General features: G+C 44.5%; 1 pseudogene; it reads left to right on the top strand.

The window, feature by feature from the left end:
• The first annotated feature begins 210 nt into the window (after positions 1-210).
• LOC148220088 (uncharacterized) lies at positions 211-3973 on the top strand (annotated as a pseudogene).
• The last annotated feature ends 5992 nt before the right edge of the window (positions 3974-9965 follow it).

Raw genomic sequence — 9965 nt, 5'->3', positions numbered from 1 at the left:
TCCTCCTGCAAGGAAAGCAGGTGGGAGTTGGTGCCAAGGAGATGAAAGCTGCAAGTCCAGCCTGGGGTGGAGGAAGCTCAGATTTGTACAAGGTTGTTCTATGTCCCAGGGGTTGGATGGGGGAAATAGTGGGGTGGGGGTAGGGACAGAGTCTGATTGATTGCCAGCCATAAAGGTTCTTGATGTTTATTCAGATTGCATTAGGAGGTGATGGGGATCAAGGTCAGCTGGAGATTGCTGATACTAATCTATAAATAGGAAAACTAAACTGGACAAAAAAAGTCCCTGCATTTTTTAAAGATCTAGTATATTCCCTTTGAATACACTTCTGAAATCTGTAAAGTTAACTACAAATGAGTTGAAGACTTTAAATGAAATTATTCTCAGGGGCTTGTCTTGTTAGGGTGATTTTAAATATTAAGAACCATTTGTCACTGAATTCCTGAAGAGCCGAAGGCTGAATAAGTCAGTTGAGAATTAAAATTCATCAGGGCATCTCCAAGTTGCTGAGGATTCATCCTCAGCAGAGATGGAATGAATAGATTCCGGGGGTTTCCAGGCTGCTTGAGAGATGTGAGCTCACACTCAGTCACAGGGGCTCCATGGTGATATCCCAGGGGTCCGTAATCTTCCTAAGGGTCATGAGGTGACAGTCACAGGGCTCTGTAAGAGTCAGTCTGGAGTTTCCCTCATATGCCTCACGACCGTTGCAAGGATCGAGGCTATCCCAAGGACCCCCACCTGCTTCTGGACAGGAATTCTGGCCTGGCCAAGGTGGATGCTGGCCAAGTGACTGTTTGCTGGTGCACTGTGCTTGCTGTGCTGTCCACGGTACAGTGCCTTCAAACAGGTACTGCACCTACAGCTGCTTCTCGGAGCACCACTGCATGTTCTATCTCAAGCACCTCACAATGGCCCATAAATCTCCCCACCTCTTGGCCAGACCACAAGGACATCCATCTCATCTGTTGGTATCTACTCCCCATTCCCCCCTTTCTCTCTCTCTCTCTTTACTTTGTTTCCTTTAACTCTCTCCCTGTATCGCAAAACTGAGTTGTTGGCACTCAATAAAAGTGCATTTCTGCTTTGAGCAAACTGATTTGTCCCCTGTTGTTGTCTTTTGCACCCCTTGAAATCAAAACGAACCATTACGACTCTCGTCTGTATTAACAGCTGTTTGCGACACTAAATTGGGGTCACGAACAGGATTTCTGATAGACAGAAAGGGGTTGCAGGTTGTGTGTAGTCTGTAGTAGGGGAAGGACGTCTTGCTCCAGCTGCACCTAGCTGGCCACCTCAAAAGGGGTGAGCCTGTCTAGAAAGCAAGGGGGGCAATTCAGATTTCCCGCAAACTGCACACGCCTAGGTGTAAAGCATCCCCAAACTCGTTTGAGGGCTCTGTCGTCAGAATTTCACAAAAGATCTCTTGGTGCAAAAGGCGAGACCTTGTTGTTGTTCTTTTTGTTGTTTTTTGTGTGAATTTTGACTGCTTGGTGTAGTGAAGAGACAGAGATTTGTAATTAAGGTGCACCTCCCAAGCAGTAGGTCTCTTCACCCACACAGGGAAGTGAAGGGGCAACACAGCGAAAGCTGTGTATCTGTAACTTAAATAATAGTCCTCCCTGTTGTGATTTTACTTACCTCTTTCGTAAAATGACTGATAAAGCTGCATTTTATGCTCTATTAGCTAAATATAATGCCAAACCTTCCTAAGGTGGGGAAGAATGAGTGAACAATAATTGGTATAATTTAGAAAATGTGATTGATAGAATATGTTCTTTACAACATGAAGCAAAATTCAAACTGGGCAAAAATTAAACTATACTCTGCTCAGTTTTGGGAGCTTGTCTTACATCAGCTATAGAAACTCGCTTTTAGAGAGTAAGTGAGGAAAACACAATTATAGACTCTTTACAAAATCTAGTACAAATTTTGCAAAAACAATTAGATGAAGAAATGACAATCATTTATTACGAGATGAGAACCATTCGTTATGAGCTGCCCTACATGCCAAAAATTCAAAGCATACTGACTCACTGTCTTGGTTTGAAAGACAGGTATTTGCTAAGGAAAGGCAAGAGCCCCTTTTCTGAGATGCAGAATGCAACCCCCTCCCATTTAATTATTCTAGTTTCAAATCAGAGGCCTTCAGGCAGGGGATGTGGGGATAAGAATAATAGTTCTTTACTGATATCTAACAAGACAGAAAACAACAACAGCTATAAAAATTGACAACAGAACAGAACAGTATAACTCAGTTCCAGTCCCTTTTGGCCACAGGCCGTCTCCCTGCCCTCAGTTACCGGTGCTGGGGGCAGGGCAGGTCCCGAGCAGCTGAAGAGGGCTGGAGTGATGGCGACAGCGGCCCAGGGGTGAGAGGGATGGGGAAGCGACTCCCCCCCTCACAGTGTCGGTCGTGGTGCTCGGCAGAGTGTCCGGAGGTAGTAGGATGAGGTGGGAGAGCAGCAGAGCGATGTCCAACGGCAGGGAGCGTGGATCTCAGCGCTCGGATGGCAGGGGAGATGCCAGATCGGAGCACTGGGGCATCCTCTCCCTCCACGAGCCGAGCGAGAGAGTCCCAGCCTGCCCAGACCCCCCATCCCACCTTTCCTTTACCGGTCTCCCCCCCTCCCCCTCCACCCACCCCCCTTCGAGAGAACATTATCTTATTGTTTTAAGGTGTAGCCACAACTACTTAGCATAACAATGGGAGAAATTCCACAGAAAGAAAAGGGAGCAATTCAATCCCCAACACTCACCAAAAGAAACAGAGAGGGAAACTGTTCACATTAATCAAATTTGTCCTCAAAAGGTGCTAACTTTATTGAAAGATTATGGGGAACATTGCTGCCCTAACTTGAGACTTATGATTAAAACGGAATTTAATTATATCAATGATTAGGACTATGACCCACATATAACCACTAAAGAAACCCCATACACAGATACCGCATTGGCTAAATTGAAGAAGGAGTATGGCCATCTCCCCCATGAGTCTGAGACAGAATACGTATTTTGAGTGTCTCTTACTGGGGGAGATCAGATTCAATTATCTGAACAAGGAGCTAGTGGGTACTGGGAACATGGGGTTTTCTTAACAACAGGAGATAAATGTAACCTATGGTCCCTAACTCAGCGCGCAGCTTACTGGGCAGGGGGACTTAACCCCTTGGAAAGGGAAGACCCTGTAGCTTTAACTGGTACCCTTGACCAACTTCTTGAAAACATTCACAAAGCTGCCTGCTTGCAAATGATACACGAAAGAAAATTAATTACAGGCTGCAAATCACCTATGTAATTACCCGTAATGCCTGAAATTATGACCCCTTTAATCCGCGGTCTCCCAGAGTCACTTAAACCTACAGCAATTCTCCTTCAAAAAGCCATTGCAGCTATATCTCCTGTAGATAGACTAGATAGAGTTATTACGAACTCTGGTGACCAATCTAGTTTTGCTGACCCTTTCCCTCCATATGTAACCCCTTCTCAGCAGCCACCAGGCTCACAATCACGTTCTCCTGCCAGTAACCATAAAATTTGGACATGTAGCCAAGTTGGAGAAGAGCTACTGAATTATAGTAGGAAATATGGACTTATAAAAACCCCAGAGGAAAAACTAGAAAAAACAAAGGGTGTTAGACACATGGCTTCTCCTAATGATAAACCTGAGAAGGGTAAACAAGTCTCTAACCGTCACTATTGGTGGTTATTAGGGATGAGGAAAGGAGTCCCTCGAGATGTAATGCATGGCTTACCACTTGAAAAACTAGCCAAAATAGTTTTGAATTGGCACTGTCCCAAGCCTATTGTACCAAACTCCACCACTGTACAACCCAGCGCACCCCCTCCTCCACTGGTTCTGGGCAGTAAATCAGAGCCATCTCCTCCACAGGTTTTGGGAGTTGAGCCAACGCAATCATCTTCTCAACTTCTGGGAGTGGAGCTTAAACAGCTTCAGAAGCAGGGAAACTAAAGACTCTGTCCCTTGTAGGTGGGCAAAGTGACGGAGGCCATTGGTTATTTTTAAGGGCACTCACCAGAAATCCTGAAACTGGGGATTTACTGATAACAGCAATAGTTGGTCCTAAAGGGTCACTTATTACTTTTGTGGTTGACACTGGAGCCAAAATTTCTGCATTAACAAGAAATGTTTCCCAGAAATGTGGAATTGTTCCAACAAAGAAAGGATGTTGCGTTCTTAATGCCTTAGGAACCACAGAGGCTATGGATATAGCTTTTGTAAAAATTCTGTTGCCTGGAGAAGAAAAACAAATACTTATTAAAATAGTAATTGGGGATATTCCAAACGATTTATTAGGAATGGATGTCCTTGCTGGGAGGCAGTGGGAAAATGAAGAGGGCTGTCTTTGGTCTTTTGGCACACCATGCTTTAATATTAATCTGCTCCAAACTGCACCCTCCCTACCTTGCAGCAAAATTACTAATGTAAAACAATACCCTCTTCCCTCTGGCAGCAGAGGGGATCAAACAAGTTATACAGGATCTGTGAGAACAAGGAGTAATAATTGACACTCATTCTCCTTTCAACTCTCCTGTATGGCAGGTCCAGAAACCCAATGGAAAGTGGAGGCTTACAGTAGACTTTTGCAGGCTAAACACCAGCACAGATCCTCTTATAGCAGCAGTTCCAAATTTAGCTGAATTAATAACATCAATTCAAGGAAAGGCTCACACAATCCTGGCAACTATAGATGTCAAAGACATGTTTTTCATGATACCCATACAGCCAGAGGATATGAACAATTTTGCCTTCACGTGGGAAGGACAGCAATACACTTTCACTAGGCTTCCCCAAGGGTATAAACACTCCCCCACTTTGGCACACCACGCTTTAGCCCAAGAATTAGAAAAGATACCCAAACCTGACAATGTAACTGTTTATCAATACATTGATGATATCCTTGTGGGAGGAGATGAAATAGAAGTGGTGGGGGATACTCAACAAAAAATAATCTCCCATTTGGAAAGCGTTAACTTAGAAATTCCCTCAGAGCAAATTCAAAAACCTTCTCAGGAAATGAAGTTTTTGGGAATTTGGTGGAAAGGAGGTATGACGTGCATTCCACCTGACACTCTAACCTCTTTAGATCAGATCAAAATGTCTGAATCCAGGAAAGAACTCCAACAAGCCCTAGGATTATTAGTGTCCTGGAGAAAGCACATTCCAGATTTTTCAATAATTGCCAGACCTCTTTATGACTTGCTAAGGAAAGGGGTGAAATGGGATTGGACTCCTCAGGGCAAAGCACTACAATTGCTGATCTTTCAAGCAACAGCTCATCAAGACCTGGGCCCTATTCATCACAAAGATCCTTTCCAGGTGGAATGGGGATTTGCTATCTCGGGGTTGTCAGGGCACATATGGCAACGGGGTCCAGAACGCCCTACAAGGCCTGTTGGTTTTTATTCCTGTGGCTTTAAAGATGCTGAAAAAAGATATACTATCTGGAAAAAAGGACTGTTTGTGGTTAGCTTAGCTCTCATAGAAGCGGCAAAAATTATACGACAACAACCAATTGTATTGAGAGGCCCTTTCAAAGTTATCAAGTTACTGGTGGGACCCCTCCACCAGACAGAGTTGCCCAAAGATCCTCAGTTAGGAAATGATATGCCCAGATAGAACATTTCTGTAACATCTTCTCAGTAACAGAAGGGGCTATAAAAAATCTGGCAATACAAGAAACTGAGAACTTGGGTAGCAGCCAAGACAAACCTGCCTCGGTAATTAAAGTGGCCCCTCCTTTCTCCCCCGAAGAGACTGGAAATTCTTGGTTCACTGATGCTTCTGCTAGACGAGAGGAAAAGGTGTGGAAATACAGGGCAGTAGCCCTCCATACTTCCTCCGGGGAACGAATTATTACTGAGGGAGAAGGTAGCACCCTGGTTGGGGAGATGATAGCTGTTTGGAGTGTTTTCCAACATGAGGCACAGAATACCTCTCTTGTTTGTATTTACACTGACTCTTATGCTGTGTTCAAAGGATGTACAGAGCGCCTTCCTTTTTGGCAGCAAAATGATTGGGAAGTTAACAGAATTCCAGTATGGCAAAAGGAAAAGTGGCAAGAAATTCTAAATATCGCAAGTCAAGGGAATTTTGCTGTGGGGTGGGTAGCTTCTCACCAGACAGATGGAAATCCAGCTAGTGAGTGGAACAATACAGTTGATGAGTTAGCAAGACTAAGTCCCCTGAAAAAGGAACAAATTACAGAGGACTGGGAACATCTATTAGAATGGCTGCATACAAAATTGCAACACACAGGTGCAAAAGATTTGTACAAAGAAGCCCTTGCCCGTGATTGGCCTGTTAGCAGGGAAATGTGTAAAACATGCATATCAGCTTGTGAGCAGTGCCGCAGACGACTAGAAAGGCATCCTTTGGAAGATGACCCTTTGCACTTAAGCAAGGGCAAAGGTTTATGGAACACATGGCAGATAGATTATATCGGTCCCTTTAAGAAGTCAGGTGGTAAACACTTTGTGCTGGTGGGAGTGGAGATTATATCTGGGCTAGTCCATGTCAAAGCTTTTAAAAGAGCTACCGGAGATAATACTACTAAAGCATTACAGGGATGGTTTGGAACTTTCCCAGAACCTCAAGAAATTCAATCTGATGATGAGTCCCACTTTGCTACTAAAGTTGCACAGGATTGGGCTAAAAAGAGTAAGGAATAAAATGGACTTTTCACACCCCTTACTGCCCCCAAGCTAACAGAGTTGTAGAAAGGACCAATGGTCTCCTAAAGAGACTCCTTAAACCACAGGAGGGAAGCTGGGATCTCCGATTATGGAAAGCTGTAAAAGGTATAAATGATAGATGGGGGGTAAATGGGTGTCCCAAAATAACTGTCTTTTGTCCAAAAGCCCCAAGCATCATTCCTGCTCTTCGGGGACCAGATGATCCTAAGAATCCAGCACACTACCCTGGGCAACCTGTTCTAGTGAATCTCCCTACTGTAGGGGAGGTACCATTAGTACTAAAAACCCCTATAAATAAATATGCATGGGTAGCCACCAATGCTCTGGGGAAGGAACATTGGATAAGCACACACTGGATAGTTCCATCATTTTAATCTCCCGCCTCTTGGTGGCAGACTCTGTTGTGTTTACTTTTACAGGAGAACACCGAGAGACATGAAAACCAGATAAACCATGATAACACTGCTGATACTTCTCTGCATCCTACCACAACACCATGGCCAAAATTTGGCTGAGTGGGTATGGTCTGAAGCTACTATCAGGTATACCAGTGCTCTAGGACCCTACCCAAGAGATTGTTGCCCAAACCTAGCGACTGTAGTACTGCACGATTCTGAGGTATACCGTTCAAGTGACTGGGGCTGGAACAAAAAGGACTGGGCTAGAATGTTAACGGGAATAATCAGTGAAGAGATTAAGGCAGGATGCAGGAAAGTAGTAAAATGTCTTTACAAGAAAGCTTCCACCATTGCAATCACCGGAAATTTTCCAGTACCAGATGTGACAAGCAATCTGCACCCCAACATCAGGGCAAAACTCTGCCCTACAACACTGTGGACTTGTGACAAACAAATCCCCCTCATACTGTGCTGTCACCAGAAAAACGTTGGTAACTATACCTTGGACCCTGTCACAGAATGACACAGAGAGAGACTAACACCTGGCTCCAAGGAAATCGAGCAGGAAAAAGACCTCTTTATTTACATTACATAACTATTTACAGAATTCCAACAATGATCATGGATTGGACAGGGTAAGACCAAGGAGGAATGCAAAACATCCACTGTTTACCAGAAAGAGTGTGAGAAAGTGTAAAAGAAATCCATCAACATCAGAAGGCCAGAACACAGCTGCAACATCTCACCCTTTCACCATTTAAAAAAGAAAAAGAAAAAAGAAAAATTAACAATGTAGAAAGGGAAATGAACAATGGTCAAACTCTGCTTGTGGTCTCGTCATCAGAGTGGTGACTCACTCATCTGCCTCTGAGTTCTCACTCAATGAGTCGTTGTCCTTGGGTGATGTTATGGTGTTTGTATCTCCAATCGTGTGTTCTGTTTGTGCTTGGTATTATGTTCTGTGCTTTCAGGACTGAATCTGAAAGTGAAGGTTTGTTTTGTCTTGTTACCAGCCAGCTCACGTCCCCCATGGTCTCTGTTTAGGAGAATCTTGCTCCCTTGCTGGCTGGCTTCGCTTGCTTTGCTCTCTTACTTGCTCGCTTTTGGCTCCTACTTCTTCTTGCTTTTGCTTATTATTTAGTTCAGCTAGGCAGTCCAGTTTTTTCTCTGGACAGTATTTTTTCTTTTTTTTCCTCCCTCTTCCTTTCCGGAATACCATCTGAACCTGTTCTGGCCGGGGACCTGTGAAACACCAAGAAACACTGGCAGTCTGCATTCTGTGACCTGCAGCAGTCATCCCCCAGCGCCGGAGACTGATAACTGGGTGACCACTCACAAGAGACACTTGCTGACTTTGTCATCCCTTCAGAACCTTGAAAGAGTTTTTTGTCATCTGGTGTTGATTTTTTGTGCTGAGGAGTGATTTTGCTAGTTAAATAAACAGGTTTTTTTTCCACTCCTCTCTGAGGAAATTCTTCCCAAAGCCGGGGGGGGGGGGGGGGAGGAGTAGTGGGGGTTTGCTTTCTGGGGGCTCCTTCCGGGGATTTTCCCCCAAATTTGCCCTAAACCAGGACAAATATTTTGGCGCCCAACGTGGGGCTTGAGAAAGTGGAAGAAAACCCTGTTCTAATAATAATTTGGTTCCAATTACTTTGTGTTGGTATAGAGCAGTTATTGGCTATGTTGTTTGAATTCATAATGTCTTTTGGGGTGGAGGCCTGCATGTGTTTCTGGTCCCTAGGGTTTTTTGAAGTCTTAATACCCCTATGGTCCCTAGGTTTATTTTCTTATCCAGAAGTAGCTCCGGTATTGTCCCTAATACGTAGTTTCTGTAGCAGAGGGGCATTGACCAGAATATCCATCGGGCTGGGCTTGGTTGTAATGGCTTGCAGGAGGTTTGTAAAGGTGTTGGAGTCTGTTCCAGGAATGTATGGTTCATGGTTATGGTTGTGCACCCAGTTTGTTAGAGGAGAAGCAGGGGATGAGGCTTTTCAGCCTTTGTTTTCCTTCTTCTCCTCTGAATTAGTTACATCCTTATTAGAGAATGTTCAGTTTCCCCTGAATGTTAAAGAGACCATCTTTCTGGTGTTTAATATGGTAAGCTTTCTCTATACAGTCTGCAGTTTCTCTAGAATGAGAGCTGAGATTTCTAGAGGGGCTGATGAAACCCCTGACCCCGGAGTAGATTCAGGCATGAGAAATCCTGAGTGGTGTGGGAAATGGGAGGATATGGGCCAAATCTTAAAGGAATTTTCTGACCCTACATCCTGGGACTTTCCATGTGAAGAAATTCAGAACCCAGCTGAGGTGGCAAAGTACCTGAACGAGAAGTGCCATGATAATTCTAAGGAGAAGAAGATCATTGCATTTAGCTGGGCCCTGGCATATGCTTATTGTACCCTGCTAGATACTGTAGGGCAGCAGACAGAGGGAAGGGGACAGGCAGATAAATCAGCCACTATCCCACTCACTCAGGCTGCAGCCAACACCCCAGGCTCGAGGCCAGAAACTACACCAGACAGTGAGCCTAAGCCAGCAGCTAAACCAGTCAGTAAGCCTCAACCAATGGCTGTTGCTACTAGCACAAGAAGTGGAAAGTGCACAGACAAGACCGATCGACCAGCGGATGATGATGATGATGATGATGATGATGATGATGATGATGATGATGCAGGAGAAGGACCCTCAACGCCTCCTGACATAAAACCAGGAGTCAAAGCAACTGGTACAAGATCAGAGGCCAATATTGAGTCCTTTTCCCTAAAGGACGTCCGTGGCCTAAGAAAGGATTACACACGACGACCTGATGAGTCTATAATTAGTTGGTTGGTCCGTCTCTGGGATGCTGCA

Source organism: Sturnus vulgaris, chromosome W, assembly GCF_052056855.1.
Source record: "Sturnus vulgaris isolate bStuVul1 chromosome W, bStuVul1.hap1, whole genome shotgun sequence".
NCBI lineage: Eukaryota > Metazoa > Chordata > Aves > Passeriformes > Sturnidae > Sturnus > Sturnus vulgaris.
The sequence above is the reverse complement of the archived record's forward strand: the minus strand, read 5'-3'. Positions and strand labels throughout refer to the sequence as shown.